Source organism: Macaca mulatta, chromosome 2, assembly GCF_049350105.2.
Source record: "Macaca mulatta isolate MMU2019108-1 chromosome 2, T2T-MMU8v2.0, whole genome shotgun sequence".
NCBI lineage: Eukaryota > Metazoa > Chordata > Mammalia > Primates > Cercopithecidae > Macaca > Macaca mulatta.
In genome coordinates this window covers 84,299,859-84,321,527 of record NC_133407.1, presented here as the reverse complement: position 1 = coordinate 84,321,527, position 21,669 = coordinate 84,299,859, and the positions used below count along the sequence as shown (strand labels likewise).

The 21,669-nt window shown below is 41.4% G+C and overlaps 2 long non-coding RNA genes across 3 annotated transcripts in view; one reads left to right on the top strand and one right to left on the bottom strand.

Annotated features, from left to right (window-relative positions):
- Window positions 1–20,704, bottom strand: part of LOC144339048 (uncharacterized) — a 34,224-nt gene extending 13,520 nt beyond the window's left edge. Inside the window, exons 1-2 of one of the 2 annotated variants that reach the window (XR_013413656.1) lie at window positions 20,610–20,704; window positions 1,696–1,823 (exon numbers count right to left, since the gene is read on the bottom strand). This is a non-coding gene — a long non-coding RNA (uncharacterized LOC144339048). The remainder of the gene's footprint in view (window positions 1–1,695; window positions 1,824–20,609) is intronic. The other variant, XR_013413657.1, reaches the window with a different exon arrangement.
- On the top strand, window positions 3,005–17,036 carry LOC144339050 (uncharacterized). Its single transcript, XR_013413659.1, has 2 exons — window positions 3,005–3,130; window positions 16,801–17,036. It is a non-coding gene; the product is annotated as an uncharacterized LOC144339050 (long non-coding RNA).
- Window positions 20,705–21,669: the final 965 nt, after the last annotated feature.

Here is a 21,669-nt window from a genome sequence, read left to right as displayed (position 1 = left end):
TCCAAGCCTACAAGATTCTTCAAGCCTACAAGATTCTCTAGATTCTTCAAGCCTACAAGATTTATTCTAATAAGCCCTGAAGTTAATCAGATTCATCTCATCCCTGCCCTCTCACCCCTCTTCTGTCACCAATACACATGTCCTCTTGCTCCTGATAATAACACAAAAATAACATGGCTAAATTTTGGACTGAACAATTGCCAGGCAAGAGAAAGCACAAAATCCTTCGGTCTTGCAAAGCTAATGAGGGTAAGCAGCAACTGGAAATAAAACAAATACACATTATGAGTTCAGCCAGATCTCAAGTTAGTTTTTTCACTTTTGCTTTTGTTTTCTTTTCCCTGCTCTATTAATGAGTTAATCAATTAAGATTTTCTTTCCTTGCATGGAAAGATTTTTGGCTTTGTTTTTAGATTAAGAAAGCTTTTCCCAGTTTCTTAGTTAATTATGAACATGCACTATCACATCATCTTGGACTCAATTCAAAAACTTATCTAAAACATGTAGTTACTGGGAAATTCCAGATTAATTTCCTGCTAGTTTTGTTTTGTTAACTATTGTGTTAAACACTTAACGGAGCAGCTCCTAGATGACTAAATCTGCTCAGCTGAATTCAAATGCCCTCATGCTTCCCTGAATGGACACACACACACACAGTCTCTTCACCTGAGGAATAAAGTGTAGGGTGAGGACCGGATTCTCACCTAAGAGAACAAAATAGTAAAGACACTTCCACAGCCTTAAGAATACAGACATGTTGGGCGGGGTGCGGTGGCTCACGCCTGTAATCCCAGCTCTTTGGGAGGCCGAGGCAGGTGGATCACCTGAGGTCAGAAGTTCAAGACCAGCCTGGTCAACATGGTGAAACCCCATCTCTACTAAATACACAAAAATTAGCCAGACATGGTGGCAGGTGCCTGTAATCCCAGCTACTCAGGAGGCTGAGGCAGCAGAATTGCTTGAACTCGGGAGGTGGAGGTTGCAGTGAGCCAAGATCATGCCATTGAGCTCCAGCCTGGGCAACAAGAGTGAAACTTTGTCTCAAAAAAAAAAAAGGGATACAGACATGTCTTCTTGAGTTCTGGATGAGAAAGAAAAAAGAGAATACAGATATGAAAGCTAGTATATATTGATGTATAGATGAATATATATGCATTATATATTGGCATTTATCTTGATAGCTTATTGTTTTAATAATAATAATTCTTTTCCTATGGAGAACTCAAAATGTATTGAGTTCCTGTCTGCATTGCCTCGGGAGGGAGGGAAGGTCGGAAAGAGAGAGAATAGGAGAAACGAAAGTTCACTTCAGGTCCTAGGTCACATGGTGAATTTGGCAGAGCTTGACCGGGAACGCCTGCCTTTGTTAGACATTGAGACTTGTAGGAAAACACTCCAAACAAAGGCCTTAAGACAAATCTGCCAGTTGAGGCTCTAGTGTTTAAGGAAATCCACTGAGATATTTAGTAGACAGAACTTGATAATTTCTTTCCTTTCATATTTTCATTTTAGATCTTCAGAACTTTTATTCAGGGGAGAAAGGCCCAGGTAGCTGCTGCTGTTCAGCATAAGGCTAATCTGACCTTCTATAATAAGAGTTCAAGTCCCAGAAATCCCTGGTCCTCCATCAGAGGTAACAGTAGCAGCTGAACCCAAGAAAAGGAGTATGAATGATTAACTCTTCCTTTATCTCACCTCAGAAAGTGGGGGCTGGGCGCAGTGGCTCACACCTGTAATCCCATCACTTTGGGAGGCTGAGGCAGATGGACCACCTGATGTCAGGAGTTCGAGACCGGCTTGGCCAATGTAGTGAAATTCCATCTCTGCTAAAAATAAAAAAATTAGCCAGGCATAGTGGCATGTGCCTGTAATCCCAGCTACTCTGGAGGCTGAGGCAGGAGAATCACTTGAACCCGGGAGGTGGAGGTTGCAGTGAGCTGAGATCATGCCATTGCACTCTGGGCAACAAGAGTGAAACTCCATCTCAAAATAAAAAAGAAAGAAAAACAAAAAGAAAATGAGGGAAAAAATATTTCACTTTAATGCTTTGCCTGCCCTGTCAAGATGTAGTTCATTCAGCTTTGTGGGGAAAAATTCACAATTAAAAGGATTTAGCTCTGTGTGACAGCTGATATTCTTAACCCCAAAGGTATTTCTGAGGAATCATAATTTCAAAGGAAAAAGTGCATTGAGGACAATAAATATGCTTATTTTCATTTGTAAAGAAGGAAAGTAGAATAAGTTTTCATATTTGTTTTTAAGAATATGAATTCTACTCTGTTCTTTGCAGTGTTTTCTATCTTCTAGCAAACACATTAAAGGGGTATTTATTTTTCTTACGCTCAACTAGAAGCAGCAGTGTGTACTACTCTCACAGAGAGAATAGATGGGGCAAGTACATACTGCACTTTCAACCGAAACATTCAGATACACGCATTGGAATTCATCAAGAAAACAACTTGACCCATGGAGAAGGGAGAAAAGCAAGGCAGGACAGCCGCCCACCCAGGAGCAACATGGAGCCAGGGGAGCCTCCCCATCCAGGGAAGCAGTGAGTGAATGAGCAACTGCGGACCAATGCTTCTCCCAGGGATCGTTGCTACTCTTGGGGCAGGAGATCCCCTCATGAACCCCCTCCACTAGGGCCTTCAGTCTCACACACAGAGCTATGGGGAGTCTTAGCTCAGGTGCACATGGAGCCCCGGGAGCCTTAGATATCCTGGCATCCTGGCTTCCTGGCACAAGTAACTGCTACTCCAGAAAAGTGGGAGGTTAGACCCCCATACATACTCCTATGAAAAGGGCTGAATACAAGGAGCTGAGCAGCGAAGATCTGCAGGCCACACCTCCATAGCACTTCAGAAGCCACAGACTAAGACCCATTGGCTTAGAACTCCAGCCAGCTACTGGTAGCAGTGTTACACATCCCTGAGAGGGAGCTTTCAGAGGAAGGGGTAGGCGGCCATCTTCACTGTTTCACAGCTTCAGCCCTTGTTGCTTTCAGGCTTTAGAGAGTGCAAGGTGACCAGTCAGTGACTGGAGTGGACCCCCAGCACAACACAGCTGCCCTATGGAAAAGTGGCCAGACTGCTTTTTTACACAAGTCTCCAAACCTGCTTCTCCTCACTGGGTGAGTCCTCCTGGCCTGGGTCTCCACCCACCCCCTGCCAGGGATATTGAGCCAGTAGCAGCTCAACAACTCTCTGGGACAGCACTCCCAGTGTGTGTGGGGGTGGGAGGATGAGAGGGTGGGTGCTCTGATCTTTGCTGTCTTGCAGCCCTCGCCCTTACTATCTCCAGGTTCTGAAAAGTCCTCCCTGAGTACCAGGGGCTGGTCTGGACAGCCGGCACAGAGCACCCACCTTAGAAAAGTGGCCAGACTGTTCCCCACACAAGTCCCAGTCCTCACTTCTCCTCACTGGGTAGGGTTGCCCAACCGGGCACTCCAGCACAACCACCCTGTTTCCGCCTGACCACTTCAATCAGAGGCACTCCCGCATTTCTTCGAAGAGGAAATCCCAGAGTGAACCCACAAACCCTCCCACTGCAGTTGCAGTGCTGCTGCCCTACCAGCCCTCAGGCTGGGGCAGGAACAAAGGTCCTACTCACTACACTGGCACCTTTAGCACACCACAGCCACCATACGGAAAGGAGTTCAGTTTCTCTTTCCTGGGAACCCCCACCCCCTACTCCTTACCAGGCAGGGCCTCTGGTTCGTGACCACGGAACAGTCACCCCACCCACAGCTGAGCATACCCACAGGTAGTGTCCTGAGGGGAAAAGCTCTCAGAGGCATATGATGGTCCCTCTGCCACTGCCACAGCAGCAGTTCTAACCCTGCTCCCCTCAGTCTGGGGAAGAAACAAAGGGCCCGAGGGTTATACCTAAGCTTATAGCACACCACAGTGACCACATGGAGAGGAGACCAGTGTCTCCTCTCAGTGAGCCCTTGAACCCCTGCTCCCCAACAAGTGGAGGCTCCAACTCACACCAGCAATGCAGCCACCCACCTCACTGGTTGAACATTCCCAAAGCAGTGACTCTGCATTTCTTGGGGTTGGAGCCCCCAGAGGCAACCAAAAGCCTCTCTGCCACTGCCTCTGTAGTGGTACTACCCCTACTACCTTTAGACTAATTAAACAGCAAAGACCCTAAGTGCATCATCCACACCCCCAATGCACTGCAGTTAACCCAAGGAGAAGAGACCAGTCCATCTCCCACGGGTCCCGCCCACCCCTGCTGCTTGTCACCAGGCAGGGAACCCCCAGTTTGGACCCACAGCACAGTTCCCCCATCTTGGGTCGATCACACTCAGCAATTGCTGACCTGCATCTCTGTGGGGTGGAGTCCCCAGGAGACAAGTAAAAGACCCTCAGTCACAACCACTGCTAAGGTCCTTCCCTTTGCTGCCTGCAAGCTGGGGAGGAAACATAAACCCTGAGATCTCCCCAGAGCTGTGGTGGGCAGCCTAGGAGTGCCAAGCTGCAATCTATAGCCAGCACTCAAGTGGGAGAGGAGTCCACACTTTCAGAGCATTGAGAGAGAGCCAAGCTGCAACCATGAGGAAATACAGGGGAGTCACATGACTGGAAAAGAGCCTACCTACTGACCACTACACAAAACCCCTCATCTCCTTCTCTCCTCCTTAAAGCCTCTCAGTTTTGAATCTTATGTCATCAAATTGTATCACCCACTGACCTTCATGAAGCACCTAAGCACCACCTACTGGGTCACACCCCACAGCTTCAATACCAAAAATATCTCACTAACATACCTACCCTGTAAAACCAAACATAAGAAGTCAGCCACAAATAAAGACCCTGCACAAAGCCTCAGCCCTATGAAAATATTCAGGAAAAAAGTCTTCTGACTGTAGTCAATCTACACTGCAGTTAAAGGAACACCCATACACAAAGATGAGAAATAACCAATGTAAGAACTCTGGCAACTCAAATGGCCAGTGTCTTATGTCCTCCAAACAACAGCACCAGTTCTCCAATGAGGGTTCTTAAACAGGCTGAGTTGGCTGAAATGACAAATAGAATTCAGAGTATAGATAGGAATGAAGATCATTGAGATTTAGGACAACAGCAAAACACAATCCAAGGAAACTAAGAATCATGATAAAATGATAAAGGAGCTGACAGGCAAAATTGCCAGTATTAAAAAGAAACCTAACAGATTGTATAGAGCTGAAAAGCACACTGCAAGAATTTCACAATGCAATTGCAAGTATTAACAGTGGAATAGACCAAACTGGGGAAAGAATCTCAGAACTTGAAGACTGGCTCTCTGAAACAAGACAGCCATACAAAAATTTTTAAAAAAGAATGAAAATGAATGAACAGAACCTCCAGGAAATATGGGATTATGTAAGGAGGCCAAATCTATAAATCACTGGCATCACTGAAAGAGATGGGGAGAAAGAAAACCACTTGGAAAACACATTTTAGCATATCACTCCTGAAAACTCCCCTCACCTTGCCAGAGAGGCCAACAGTCAAATTCAGGAAATACAGAGAACCTGTACAATATCCTACTCAAGAAGATCATCCTCAGGTCATATAATTGTTAGATTTTCCAAATTTGAAATGAAAGAATGTTAAAGGCAGCTAGAGAGAAAGGGCAGGTCATCTAAAAGGGAACCCCATCAGGCTAACAGTAGACTTCTCAGCAGAAACTCTACAAGCCAGAAGAGATTGGGGGCTGATATTCAACATTCTTAAAGAAAAACATATTTAACCAAGGATTTCATATCCAGCCAAACTAAGCTTCTTAAGTGTATTAGTTCATTCTCATACTGCTAGGATACTACCTGAGACTGGGTAATTTATAAAGAAAGCAGTTTAATTGGCTCATACTTATGCATGGCTAAGAGGCCTCAAGAAACTTAAAATCACGGCGGAGGGTGAAGGGGAAGCAAGGCACATCTTACATGGCAGCAGGAGAGAGAGAGAGTGTGTGCAGGGGAAACTGCCACTTTTAAAACATCAGATCTCATGAGAACTCCCTCACTATTATGAGAACAGCATTGGTGGGAGGGTAACTGCCCCCATGATCCAATCACCTCCCACCAGGTCCCTCCCTTGATATGTGGAGATTACAATTCGAGATAAGATTTGGGTAGGGACACAGAATCAAACTATATTAATAAGCAAAGGAGAAATAGCCAAATAAGCAAATGCCTAGGGAGTTCAGACCCGCCTTACAACAGATCCTGAAAGGAACATTAAGTATGGAAAGGAAAGACTATTACCAGTCAATACAAAAACACGTTTAGGTACACAGACCAGTGACACTATAAATCAACCACACAAGCAAGTCAGCATAATAACCAGCTAACAACACAATGATAGGATTAAATCCAATGTATCAATACTAACCTTGAATATTAATGGGATAAATACCCCACTTAAAAGGCACAAAGGATGGGCATGGTGGCTTATGCCTGTAATCTCAGCACTTTGGAAGGCCAAGGCAGGTGGATCACCTGAGGTCAGGAGTTTGAGACCAGCCTGGCCAACATGAGGAAACCCTGCCTCTACTAAAAATACAAAAAATTAGCCAGGCATGGTGGCAGGTGCCTGTAATCCCAGCTACTTGGGAGGCTGAGGCAGGAGAATTGCTTGAACCTGGGAGGCAGAGGTTGCAGTGTGCTGAGATCGCACTATTGCACTCCAGCCTGGGCAACAAGAATGAAACGCTGTCTCAAAAATAAATAAATAAGTAAAAATAAAAAATGAAAGGCACAGAGTGGCAAACTGGATAAAAAAGCAATACTCAGTGGTATGTTGTCTTCAAGAGACTCATCTCACATGTAGTGACACAAATAGGCTCGAAACAAAGCGATGGAGGAAAATCTACCAAGCAAATGGAAATCAGGAAAAAGCAGTGGTTGCAATCATAGTTCCAGATAAAACAGACTTTAAACCAACAAAGATTAAAAAAAAAAAAAAGGCAAAGAATGATGTTACACAGTGATTAAGGTTTTATTTCAACAGGAAGACCTAACTTTCCTAAATATACACACACCCAATGCAGGAGCACCCAAATTTATAAAGCAAGTTCTTAGAGACCTTCAAAGAAACTTAGACTCCCAGACAAGAATAGTGGGAGAGTTTAGCACTCTACTGACAGTATGAGACAGACACTGAGGCAGAAAATTAACAAAGATATTCAGGACCCGAACTCAACATTGGGCCAAATGAATTTTGTAGATCTCTACAGAACTTTCCACCCCAAAACAACAGAATATCCATCTTCTCATCACCACAGGGCACATACTCTAAAATCAACCACATATAGTATTGGAAGGCCTGGCCAGAGAAGTCAGACAAGGGAAAGCAATAAAGGGCATCCAAATAGGAAGAGAGGAAGTCAAACTATTCTTGTTTGCAGATGACATGATTCTATATAGAAAACCCCAACATCTCAACCCAAAAGCTCCGTGAGCTGACAAACAACTTTAGCAAAATCTCAGGATATAAAATCAACATACAAAAATCACTAGAATCACTAGCATTCCTATACACCAACAACAGGCAACTGGAGAGTCAAATCAGGAATGCAATCCCGTTCACAACTGACACAAAAATAATAAAATACCTAGGAATACAGCTAAGCAGGAAGGTGAGAGATCTCTATGATTATAATTACAAAACACTGCTCAAGGATATCAGAGATGACACTGACAAATGGAAAAACATTCCATGCTCATGGACAGGAAGAATCAGTATCATTAAAATGGTCATACTGCCCAAAGCAATTTATAGATTCAATACTATTCCTATCAATCTACCAATGATATTCTTCACAAAACTAAAAAAAAAAAAACAACAAAAAAAACAAAACTATTTTTAAATTTATATGGAACCGAAAATGAGCCTGAATAGCCAAGGCAATCCTAAGCAAAAAGAACAAAGCTGGTGACATCACATTACCTGATTTCAAACTACACACTACAGGGCTACAGCAACCAAAACAGCATGGTACTGGTGCAAACAGAGACTCATAGACTATTGGAAAAGAATAGAGCCCAGAAATGAGGCTAATATCTACAACCATCTTCGATAAAGCTGACAAAACAAGCAATGGGGATAAACTATTCAATAAATGGTTCTGGGATAACTGGCTAGCCATATGCAGAGGATTAAAACGGGACCCCTTCCTTAAACTATATACAAAATCAACTCAAGATGGATTAAAGGTTTAAATGTAAAACTCAAAACTATAAAAATCCTGGAAGACAACCTAGGAAATGCCATCCTGGATGCAGGAATGGGCAAAAATTTCATGACAAAGACAGCAAAAGCAATTGCAACAAAAGCAAAAATGGACAAATATGTTCTAATTAAACTTAAGGACTTCTGCACAGCAAAATAAACTATCAACAGAGTAAACAGACAACATACAGAACGGGAGAAAATTTTTGCCAACTATGCATCTATCAAAGGTCTAATATCCAGCATTTATAAGGAACTTAACCAATTTATAAGAAAAAACTACCTCATTAAAAAGTGGGCAAAACATGAACAGACATGTCTCAAAGAATATATACGTGCAACCAACAGGCATATGAAAAAAAAGCTCAATATCACTGATCATTAAAGAAATGCAAATCAGAACCACAATGAGACACCATCTCACACCAGTCAGAATGGCTATTACTAAAATGTGAAAAAATAACAGATGCTGGCAAGGTTGTGAGAAAAGGGAATGCCAATACACTGTTGGTGGGAGTGTAAATTAGAGCAACCATTGTGGAAAGCAGTGTGGTGATTCCTCGAAGAGCTAAAAACAGAACTGCCGTTTGACCCAGCAATTCCATTATTGGATATATACCCAAAGGAATGTAAATTGTTCTATCACAAAGACACATGCATGCACATGTTAATTGTAGCATTATTCACAGTAGCAAAGACATGGAATCAACCTAAATGCCTATCAATGGTAGATTGAATAAAGAAAAGGTGGTACATATACACTTGGAACACTATGCAGCCATAAAAAAGAATGAGATCATGTCCTTTGCAGGAACATGGATGATGCTAGAGCCCATATCCTTAGCAAACTAATGCAGGAACAGAAAACCAAGTACCACATGTTCTCACTTATAAGTGGGAGCTAAATAATGAGAACACATGGACACAAAGAAGGGAACAACAGACACTGGAGACTACTTGAGGGTGGAGGGTGAGAGGAGGAAGAGGATCCAAAAAAATAACTATTGGGTACTATGCTTAGTACCTAGATGATGAAGCAATCCATCCAACAGTACCCCATGACAAGAGTTTACTTATATACCAAACCTGCACACATACCCATCAACCTAAGGTTATTATAAAAAAAGAGAGGCTGGGTGCCATGGCTCACACCTGTAATCCCAGCACTTTGAGAGGCCAAGGCAGGTGGATCACAAGGTCAAGAGTTCGAGACCAACCTGGCCAAGATGGTGAAACCCCGTCTCTACTAAAAATACAAAAATTAGACGGGTGTGGTGGCTGGCGCCTGTAATCCCAGCTACTCAGGAGACTCAGGAGGCTGAGGCAGAAGAATCGCTTGAACCCAGGAGGGGAGGTTGCAGTGAGCCGAGATCGGGCCACTGCACTTTAGCTCAGGTGACAGAGCAAGACTCCTTCTAAAACAACAACAACAACAACAACAAAAAAAAAAAAAAAAAAAAAAAAGAAAAGAAAAGAAAAGAAAAAACAAAAAAGAAAAGAAAGAAAAAATAAGAGGCAAGAAATAACTACTGGCCTATGTGAAGGGGTTCTAGAAGAAATGAAATAAATCTAAGCAGGCAATAGCATTAGAAATAGAATATTATTTTCCATTATTTCTCTGCTCTGTGTTATACAGAGAATTGTGAGCAAATACCCTTAAAGATGAAGAAATGACATGAATAGATGGCAGTGGTAGGTTTAGGTTTATGGGCAAAGTGGCTACATAATCTTGGAACCAAAGAGAAATCTCGTGAGTGGAGCCAATGACTTTTAAAAATTATCTCCAGGCCAGGAACGGTGGCTCACACCTGTAATCCCAGGACTTTGGGAGGCCGAGGCAGGCAGATCACCTGAGGTCAGAAGTTCAAGACCAGCCTGGTCAAAATGGCGAAACCCCATCTCTACTAAAAATACAAAAAATTAACTGGGCATGGTGTCTCGTGCCTGTAGTCCCAGCTACCCGGGAGGCTGAGACATGAGAATCACTTGAACCCAGGAGGCAGAGGTTGCAGTGAGCCAAGATATTGCCACTACAGCCTGGGCAACAGAGCGAGACTCCATCTCAAAAAAACCAGAAGAAAACAAAAAAAATTTTTTTAAATTACCTTCAGGTTTTATAAGGAATCAGAATATAAAAGGACGTGAAGGGAAGTCCTTCAATAACCCCAAGTGATGACAATGGATGAAACACAGAGAAGGCAGAGCTAGAAAAGTTCCCACCCAATCTCCAAGTGCATCTGTTAACATCAATAAACACAAATTCATATGAGAATTTTCCTTATTGTTTTAAATCTATATTACTGAAAAGTTAAAGGACACCACTGCATAGTGGCTGATCTCTGATTTTTAGAATGATGGGGAATAAGTCAAGAGGGGTGTAATATGTACTCTGAGTTTTAAATTTTGATTAAATTGATATCACCAGATTCCTATGTTCATGAAAAACTCCACAGTAAAGGTGAATACTCAAAAATTTCCTCAAGTTACTAAAAGTTATCATCAATAAAATTCTTAACAGAGAAAAACAAGCAAACTAGCAAAAAAGAACAACAAAAAATAACTTCTAGAATGTATTTATACTGGAGTAAGCAAATAGAGAGAGACTTAAACCTGGGTGTGCCTAGATTAACTGGTAAAATCTGCTTTAAATATTCCTGGCATAGTCTGAAAAGGAGTGATGTACTTAAGGTCCAAATCTCAGAAAGAAAAAAAAAAAAATGCCAGTAACACTGTTTAATGCTGGGTTCCATCATACCTTCCTCATGTTTAAATAAAACAAGTTCAGGAGTTAGAGAACAGCCTGCAATGCTGCAATGCTTTTTTTCCATTGTATGTGTATTTATTTATGTGTTCCTATGAGTGTTTGCATGCTTATGTGCTTGACTTTCTTATCAAATTTGAGATGTGCCTGATTTCCCAGAAGTAGCTATGTTCTAAAGTGACCTTAAGTTTTTTTTTTTAAACGTAGTGCTTTCACTTTTGTTTCTCCTTATTCCAAATGGAATCATAAAAATTTAGTTTGAAGGATAGTAACTTCTTATTTTACAGATCCAGAAAATTAGGACTAGTGGCTTGCTCGAGCCCTCCTGAGTTCCACACAGAGCTCTTTTTGCAAAACTTTATTCTGGATTTAAATGTTAGGTAAAATTCCATACTCTTCTATTATTTGATTAAAGTTATAACTACACTTGAAGCCATCTGGGAGTCAGTTATATTAAGATTATTGTCCACAAACAAAAAATATATTCAAAGAACAACTTAGACCAGTGTCCCCCTACCAATTAGATATGATATTCAAAATATTTCGTAACTGGCAGGGCATAGTCACAGACGCATTGACTCAGACAGCAGCTGTCAACACCTGGTCTATTGAAGCATGCAAACTGGGGAAATAACAACCCTTTTTCCAGCCCCTCCCAGAAGATTCAGAGTTCGGTGAAATGAATCAGAATGAATACTTAAAGGATTTGACAAAATTACAAAGGAAAAAGGATATATACTTGAAAGTAAGTTATCTAATAGTCTATTAACTAGGAAATAACTACCAGCACTTAAATACAGAGTCAGTCTAACATAACTATATCAGCCAGAGCAGATACCCAGCACAAAATTACTCAGGCGAAAGAAAAAATTTATTGATTTGTGCAATCCAAAAGTCCCAGGAGTGCCTTCTGGTAGAGTGTAATCCAGATGATCAAGAGATAAAATCAGGACTGGGTGCGGTGGCTCATGCCTGTAATCCTAGTAATTTGAGAGGCCAAGACAGGCAGGTCACTCGAGGCCAGGAGTGTCAGACCAGCCTGGCCATCATGGCAGAACTCCGTCTCTAGTGAAAATACAAAAATTAGCTGGGTGTGGTGTTGTGCGCCTGCTCAGGAGGCTGAGGCAGGAGAATCGCTTGAACCCCCAGAAGGGGGAGGTTGCAGTGAGCCAAGATTGCACCACTGCATTCCTTCCAGCCTGTGCAATAGAGCAACATTCTGTCTCAAAAAAAAAAAAAAAAAAAAAAAAAGATAAAATCAGGAATATCTCGGTGTTGGCTTCATTCTCAGCAGATTTTTCCTAAATAGGAGTAAGATTGCCATTATAGTCCAGGATTATAGTCTACCATGTTAGCAGAGAAGGAGAAAGGAAGTGATCTTTTCTGACTCTAACAAATCTTCCAGAGCTGACTCTTTCTCACTGGATTAATTTGGGTTACCTGCCATTCCTAAGCCAATAATGCTTCTGCCTGGACCTGGGGATAGAATCAGTTTCACTGAAATTTCATGAATGAAATAGGGGAAAGGTGGTTCCCTCAAAGATAAATCTAAGTGTGAATACCAAAAAGGAGAATGGATACTGGATAGACCTAAACTATAGATATCTACTAAGTGCGTCTCTCAGCAGCCCAACTTTCACATTCTTCTTTTTCCTCATATAAACAATCATCAGAATTCTCCCCACTAACACAATTCACGCATCAGCATACAACCAAAAATACACAGAGTTTCTCTTCTAGGAAGGGAGATAGCCTCAAGTTGCACCAGTTCTTGCATACAAGTTCCAGGATCTCTGGGAGATGCACATTTCTCTCTAAACTTTATGTTAATGGCATCTGGACTAAATGACATATTTATTCATCCTCTGTACTCCCAGTCTAAAATAATGGAGGGGAAACGTCATAACTACAATAAAAATTCCTTTTGCAAATAGGAAAATGGGGAAACAAAATACAAAGGACACTGCTTTGCTGCATCGATAATGGCTGCTAAGCGAGGATAGCAATTATATCCTGCCAAGACAGTAGAGCAAGTTTCTAAATCAACCAACTTGGCTTTCCCCAGTCCTGCAAGCTAACTATTGATCTTAGCTAATATGGGCACCAGTGAGAACTCATTTTCTGAGGGATGCATATATTAGTCTGTTTCCTGTTGGTGTAAACTCTAAGGGTTGGGATTTGCAACAGGGGCTGTGTTTTTGCAGATTTTTTTTTTCTGTTTTTCTTTTCTTTTCTTTCTTTCTTTTTTTTTTGAGACAGAGTCTTGCTCTGTCGCCCAGGCTGGAGTGCAGAGGCGAGATCTTGGCTCACTGCAAGCTCCGCCTCTCAGGTTCACATCATTCTGGTTTTTGCTTTCTTAAGTAATAGGCTTGGAATTTATCCAGGAATACATCTCTTTTAAAGTTTATTAGCCTCTGTTGATTTATGTTTGTTCAGTTCCACAGGTCTGATTAGTTATGACTCTTGCATTAAGAGCTTAATCTGAGGGATTGTCATGTGCCAACAAGTTTCAGTGCTTTGTCTATTCTGTAAGTTTTCAGCATTCAACCTGGAGAGGGCATCTTGGCAGTGCAAACCTGTAGCCTGGATTGGAGAACAGTTCTCCTTTCCCCTACCCCACATTATACTTCATGGAATGATTTTAACAATGGTGGTAGTTGTCAACTTTGTCAATAAATAGAGTCCCAAAGGATATGTTGGAGACCGAGAGACTGAAGAATCAAACATCCCCAGATCTCAATCTTGTATCTAACCACGTTTTTACCGATTTGATTCCTCTTACTTTAGCTTGGTGCGAAGAATACAGGTTTCAACCACATTGGATTTCTGGACACAGGCAAGATGTATCTTTCTTACAAAAGCTTTAATTTTTTTCCCTTACCACTAGCCTTTCAGGTAGGCCACACTGGAGAGATGTTTGTCATTGATAAGACTTTACCAATGTTTGCAGAAAGTGGTCAACACATAATATCCTGATATTTCCCCACTAAATACCCCCAAATCAGGCCTTGGCATAAGGATATGGTCTGATTTTATTTAAAAACAAGCTGGGAAAAATACCTGCAAAAGATATATTTGATAAAGAGCTGTTATCTAAAATTTACAAAGAACTCTTAAAACTCAAAAATAAGGAAACAAATAACTAAATAAAATAGGCAAAAGACCTCAACAGATACCTCATCAAATAAGATATGCACATATCAAATACACATATGAAAAGATATTAAACACTGTATGTCATTAAGGAATTGCAACCTAAAACAGCAATGAGATGCTACTGCATGCCTATTAGAATGGCCCAAATCCAAAACACTAATGACACGAAATGCTGGCAAGATTGTGGAGCAATGTTGGTGGGAAGTCAAAATCATACAGACATTTTGAAAGACAGTACAATAGAGTGAATACTCACGTCTCCCTAAAATTCATATGTTGAAATCCTAACCCCCATGATGATGGTAAGGAGTGGGATCTTTGGGAGTGAATAGATCATGAAAGCAGGGCCCTCATGAATGAAATTAGCAGCCTTGTTAAAAAAAAAAAAAAAAAAAAAAAAAAAAAAAGGACCCAAGAGCTGGCAAGTTCTTTCTGCCATATTAGGACACAGCTAGAAGACACCATCTATGAACCAGAAAGCAGGTTCTCACCCAATACCAAATCTGCCACTGCTTTGATCTTAGACTTCTCAGCCTCCAGAACTGTGAGAAATAAATTTCTGTTACTTGTTAGCTACCCAGTTTATAGTATTTTGTTATAGCAGCTCAAACAGACTAAGAGAGACAATTTGGCAGTTTCTTATAAGTCTAAACATGCTCTTACTATGTGAGTCAGCAATCATATCCTTGGAATTTGCCCAAAGGACTTGAAAACTCACGTCCACACAAAAAGCTGCATATGGATGTTTACAGCAGCCTTATTCGTAACTGTGAAAACTTGGAAGCAACCAAGATTTTCTTCAGTAGACAAGAGGATAAGAAAAGTGTGGTACATCCAGACAATTGAATATTATCCATCACTAAACTCAAATGAGTTATCAAGCCATGTAAAGATATGGAGGAAATTTAAATGCATATTACCAAGTGAAAGAAGCCAATCTGAAAATGCTACATACTGCATGATTCCAACTATAGGCCATTCTGGAAAAGGCAAAACTAGGGAAACAGTAAAAAGATGAGTAGTTTCCAGGAGTTAGTGGGGAGACAGAGATAAACAGGCAAAGCACAGGGGGTATTTAGTGCATTGAAACTATTTTGTACGATACTGCAATGGTGGATACATGTCATTAGGCATTTATCAAAATCCATACTATGAACAACACCAAAAGTGAAGCCTAACGTAAACTATGGACTTTGGGTGATAATGATTCATTATAACCCAGAATGTGCCACTCTGGTGTGGCATGTTGATAGTGGGAGAGGCTAAGCAGTTGTAGGGGCAGGGAATATATGGGCACTCTATTTCCTGCTCAATTTTTCTGTGACCCCAAAACTGAACCTAAAAAATAAGGTCTACTAAACAACAACAACAAGAGGTGACAGTTTAGTTGACTGTTTTGCTATCACCTATCAAGGATCTTCCCTTCTCAGCCAGGATAGGAAAGTTTCCACCCTACTGTGATACATCTTGTCTTGTACAAATCCAATTTAGGGTTTGTTCCATGTAAAACTTCATTTCCATAGACTAATTTCTACAGTAGACTTCTTGAGTCATTCAGAAACCTAACTCAAACTGGCTCAACTGAATGTGAGAATGTATCAGTTTATGTAACTAAAAAGTCTAGGGACTAAGAATAAGGCTGCATTCAGGCATAATTAAATCCAGATACTTAAAAGATGCAGTCATAAATCAATCTCCTTTCTCTCTCGGTCTCTCAGTCTTCCACTCCATCTCCCACCCCCATGTTGACTTCATTCTCATGAGACCTCTCTCCATGTAGTGACATATGGGTATCAGAATCTCTAGACTCACATTCTGCCACTTAAGTCATACTTAGAAACAATAATCCTCTTTCTCAGAAAAATTCAAGCTGCTACCTCGATTGATAAACTACAGCTGCTTGTTCATGGCTAACACAACTTTAGTCCATTGTTTCCAAAGGTATATTCACATGTCACTAGTGCTGCCTTAGATGATCTGGTAGTAAGCACACATTTATTATAATACATGCCAGGGGCTAGAGGGGAGGGAGGGATAAATAGGCAGAACATGGAGGATATTTAGGAAAGTGAAATTATTCTGAATGATATTACATTGGTGAATGCATGTCATTTTACATTTGTCACATGTATAATTCTGCGTAAATTTTTGTGTATAATAAAAAATAAGTAGTGCCTCAAAAATTTTTTTCTTTTGCTTGGGATGAGGCTGAAATAGGAAGGAAAGTAGTATTCATTTTATAGGATTAGGGTGAGTTTCAGGTATGGTGATCAGGCATGTTCATGATCATTTTGTACCTTTACTAATCTGAATTATCCAACAAGACTTAACCTGTTCCACATAGTTGAAGTGTTGTACAGGCAGAAAAAATCTAGTCACTGTTGTATACTGAGGGGAAAATCTTAGGTTAAGGCCCTCAAAGACTCTGGAAAAATTCATTTCATATGGAAATTCATAAGGTAATTTTTGAAAGGAAGTCAATATATCACAAATGGTATAAGCCCTTGAATGTAACTTTGAAAATCTTTACCCTACTTAGGAAAAAAAAAGTCTCATTTTAGTATAAAGTAAAATGAACTGCATAACTGTCCTCTCTATGGTTAAATTCCTTGTCCACCAACATTATATAACTGACTTTTGTTTCTTCTGATTTGTTTTCAGGCAGTTAATTTTCAAGAGGAAGAGCTTCCTTCCTAGATTTGATTCAAATTCTATTCCAGGAACAAACAGAAGCTTTAAGTTTCTTTTCATAGTTTCTTTTAAGGCGCCACTTTTGTTTTTCTGTGGTTTCATCATGAGAAATACCTCAAAGAGGAAGAAGATTGTTATAAGGTATTGCATTTCTATACTTGAGAGAGTTTTTAAGTTCTTCAGATAAATATGGTATGTGGTTGTAAGGTAATTGTCACTTACTTGCAATAATACAAATTTCTGAATTTCTGTTATTTGTTTGCTACACAGTTTATAGTATTTTGTTATAGCAGGCCAAACAGACTAAGAGAGACAATAAGGAGATTCTGGGAACATGATAGAGTAGGAAGAATCAGGAATCTCTGTCCTGACCTACCCAACTAATGCATTGGCAGACTATGACTTAACTGTCTTGGAAGTCTGGAGTAATCCAAGGCTTGCAATTTCTAGAGGAAGGTTTAGGTTGTGTATTAGTTTGTTCTTATGCTGCTATGAAGAAATATCTGAGACTGGATGATTTATGAAGGAAAGAGGTTTAATTGACACACAATTCCACATGAGTGGGGAGGCCTCAGGAAACTTACAATCATGGTAGAGGACGAAGGGGAAGCAAGGACCTTCTTCACATGGAAGCAAGAGAGAGAAGAGTGAAGGAAGAACTTCCAAACACTTATAAAACCATCAGATCTTGCGAGAACTCACTATCGTGAGAACAGCATGGGAGAAACTGCCCCCATGATCCAATCACTTCCCTCCCTTGACATGTGATGATTACAGGTGCTTCCCTCAAGGTGTGGGGATTACAGTTTGAGATGAGATTTGGTGGGGACACACAGTCAAACTGTATCATTCCACCTCTGGCCCCTCCCAAATCTCATGTTTTTTCACATTTCAAAACCAATCATGCCTTCCCAACAGTCCCTCAAAGTCTTAATTCATTTCAGCATTAACTCAAAAGTCCACAGTCCAAAGTCTCATCTGAGACAAGGCAAGTTCCTTCCACCTATGAGGCTGTAAAATTGAAAGCAAGTTAGTTACTTCCTAAATACAATGGGAGGACAGGCCTTGGGTAAATGCTTCCATTCCAAATGGGAGAAATGGACTAAAACGAAGGAGTGACAGGCCCCATGCAAGTCTGAAATCCAGCAGGGCAGTCCTTAAATCTTGAAGCTCCAAAATGATCTTTTTTGACTCCATATCTCATACCCAGGGCACACTGATGCAAAGGGTGGGCTCCCATGGCCTTGAGTGGCTCCTTCATGGGTTGGCATTGAGTGCCTATGGCTTTTCTTGTTGCATGATGCAAGATGTAGGTGAATCTACCATTTTTGGGTCTGGAGGATAGTGGCCCTCTTCTCAAAGTTCCCCTAGGCAGTGCCCTAGTGGAGATTCTGTGTGGGGGCTCCTACTCCACATTTCCCTTCCACACTGCCCTAGCAGAGGTTTTCTATGAGGGCTCTGCCCCTGTAGCAGACCTCTGCCTGACCACCCAGGCATTTCTATACTTCCTTTGAAATCTAGGCAGAGGTTCCCAAACCCCAATTCTTGACTTCTGTGCACCCACAGGCCTAACACTACAGGGAGGTCACCAAGGTTTGGGGCTTGTACCCTCTGAAGCCACAGCCTGAGCTGTACATTGGTTTCTTTTAGCTATGGCTGGAGCTAAAGTGACTGGGATGCATGGTACCAAGTCCCAAAGCAGCACACAGCAGTGGGGGCCTGGGTCTGGCCCAATAAATCATTTTTAATCTCCTAGGCCACTAGGCCTGTGATTGGAGGAGCTGCTGCCAAGGTCTCTGACATGCTCTGGAGATATTTTCCCCATTGTCTTCATGATTAACATTAGGCTCCTCATTACTTATGCTAATTTTTGCAGCCAGTTTGAATTTCTCCCCCAGAAAATGGGGTTTTCTTTTCTACTGCATGCTCAGGCTGTAATTTTTCTAAACTTTTATGCTCTGCTTCCCTTTTAAACAATAGTACCAATTTCAGGTCATCTCTCTCAAGTTCAAAGTTCCACAGAACTCTAGGGCAGGAGCAAAATGCCACCAGTCTCTTTGCTAAAGCATAGCAAGAGTGACTTTTCTCCATTTCTCAGTAAGTTATTAATCTCCATCTGAGACCACCTCTGCCTGGACTTCATTGTCCCCAGTATTTCAACATAGGTTCTTTCTGTTTTCCCTAAGTGTTGGCTGACTGAGAAATAAAGACAGACAGTACAAAGAGAGGAATTTTACAGCTGGGCCACCAGGGGTGACATCACATATTGGTAGGACTGTGATGCCCACCTGAGCCTCAAAAGCAGCAAGTTTTTATTAAGGATTTCAAAAGGGGAGGGGGTGTACGAACAGGGATTAGGTACAAAGATCACATGCTTCAAAGGGCAAAAAGCAGAACTACTAATAAGGGTCTAACAAAGATCACAAGGCAAAGGGCAAAAACAGAACTACTAACAAGAGTCTATGTTCAGCAGTGCACATATTGTCTTGATAAACATTTTTTTTTTTTTTGAGACAGAGTGTCACTCTGTCACCCAGGCTGGAATGCAGTGGCGCGATCTCAGCTCACTGCAAGTTCCGCCTTCCAGGTTCATGCCATTCTCCTGCCTCAGCCTCCCAAGTAGCTGGGACTACAGGCGCCCGCCACCACAACCGGCTATTTTTTTGTATTTTTAGTAGAGATGGGGTTTCACCACATTGACTAGGATGGTCTCGATCTCTTGACCTCATGATCCACCCGCCTCAGCCTCCCAAAGTACTTGGATTACAGATGTGAGTCACCATGCCCAGCAGATAAACATCTTAAACAACAGAAAACAGGGTTCAAGAGCAGAGAACTGGTCTGACCACAAATTTACCAGGGTGGAGTTTTTTCCCACCCTAGTAAGCCTGAGGGTACTGCAGGAGACCAAGGTGTATCTCAATGCTTATCTCAACCACATAAGACAGACATTCCCAGAGCAACCATTTATAGACCTCCCCCCAGGAATGCATTCCTTTCCCCGGGTATTAATATTAATATTCCTTGCTAGGAGAAGAATTTAGTGATATCTTCCCTACTTGCATGTCCATTTATAGGCTCTCTGCAAGAATTAAAATATGGCTCTTTTGGCCTGACCCTGCAGGCCGTCAGATCTTATGGTTGTCTTCCCTTGTTCCCTAAAATCGCTGTTATTCTGTTCTTTTTCAAGGTGCACTGATTTCATATTGTTCAAATGCACATGTTTTACAATCAATTTGTACAGTTAACACAATTATCACAGTGGTCCTGAGGTGACATACATCCTCAGCTTATGAAGATAACAGGATTAAGAGATTACAGTAAGACAGGCATAAAAATTATAAAAGTATCATTTGGGAACTGATAAATGTCCATATTGAAATGAAATCTTCACAATTTATGTTCCTGTGCCACAGCTCCAGCCAGTCCCTCTGTTTGGGGTCTCTGACTTTCCGCAACAATTGTCCATCCATATCATTATCAGCATTTTGGTCAAAACCATTCAACAAGTCTCTAGGAAGTTCCAAACTTTCCCATATCTTCCTGTCTTCTTCTGAGCCCTCCAAAATGTTCCAACCTCTGTCCATTACCCAGTTCCAAAGTTACCTCCACATTTTTCATATTTTTGTAGCAGTACCCCACTACCTTGGTACCAATTAACTGTATTAGTCTGTTTTCACATTGCTATGAAGAAATATCCGAGACTAGGTAATGTATAAAGGGAAGGGGTTTAATTGAATCACTGTTCCACATGGCTGGGGAGGCCTCAGGAAACTTACAATTATGGCGGGCGAGGAAACAGCGACTTTCTTCACAAGGCAGCAGGAGAGAGAGCACACAGGAAAAACTGCCACAGATGTTATGAGAACTCACTTACTATCATGAGAACAGCATGGGGAAAACCACTCCCATGATCCAATCACCTCCCTCCCTTGACACATGGGAATTACAGCTTCCTCCCTCGACACAAATAGGGATTATAATTCAGGATGCAGTTTGGCTGGGGACACAGAGCCAAACAATATCACATTGTAAATTGCAGTTACTTTCAGTCATTGTCAGCTCTAGCCATCCCTTATCCCTCAGCTGCTTGGCAGGCAGCTGTGCAGATGATCCTGGAGTAGCTTACACAGAGCTTTGCTCAGTGTGGACAAAGGAATGCTGTATTCTAATTATTGGAGATCTGTGCTCAAAATTGCTGCTTCTAAACATAGAAGTGCAGAAAAATGAAACCACTGTTGCATGTTCTCCTATTGTTGCCCCCTGCAACCTAACCCTACTTCCCCCACCATCTAGTGACTTCTGGGAAATTTAAAAGGCAAGTGCTTTTTCTTTCCTTTTTTTTTTTTTTTTTTTTCATTTTTCTCTTTCCTTTTTTGGAGGGGCCAAACATTAAAGACTAGGACATATGGAACAAGCTCATACACAATGGAAATTAAGTCACTACATAAACCCAGGGAAAGGGGTACAGACTCAGAAAACACTTAAGAAGACCTTATGTTTGCACCTCAGGCTACTCTTCAGCATACAGATAGCCTACAACCACCCCCCAAAAACCAACCCCAAAATAAGACTCAGGAAGCCCTGGGAAGGGAGAGAATCTGATTTTTAAAGTTACCACATTACTAGACCCAAATGTTCAGTTTTGAACAAAAAAAAATCACGAGGTATATGTATTCGTCCATTTTCATGCTGTTGAAAAAGACATACCCAAGATTGAGCAATTTACAAAAGAAAGAGGTTTCTTGGACTTACAGTTCCAAATGACTGGGGAGGCCTCACAATCATGGCAGAAGGCAACGTGGAGCAAGTCACATCTTACGTGGATGGCAGCAGGCA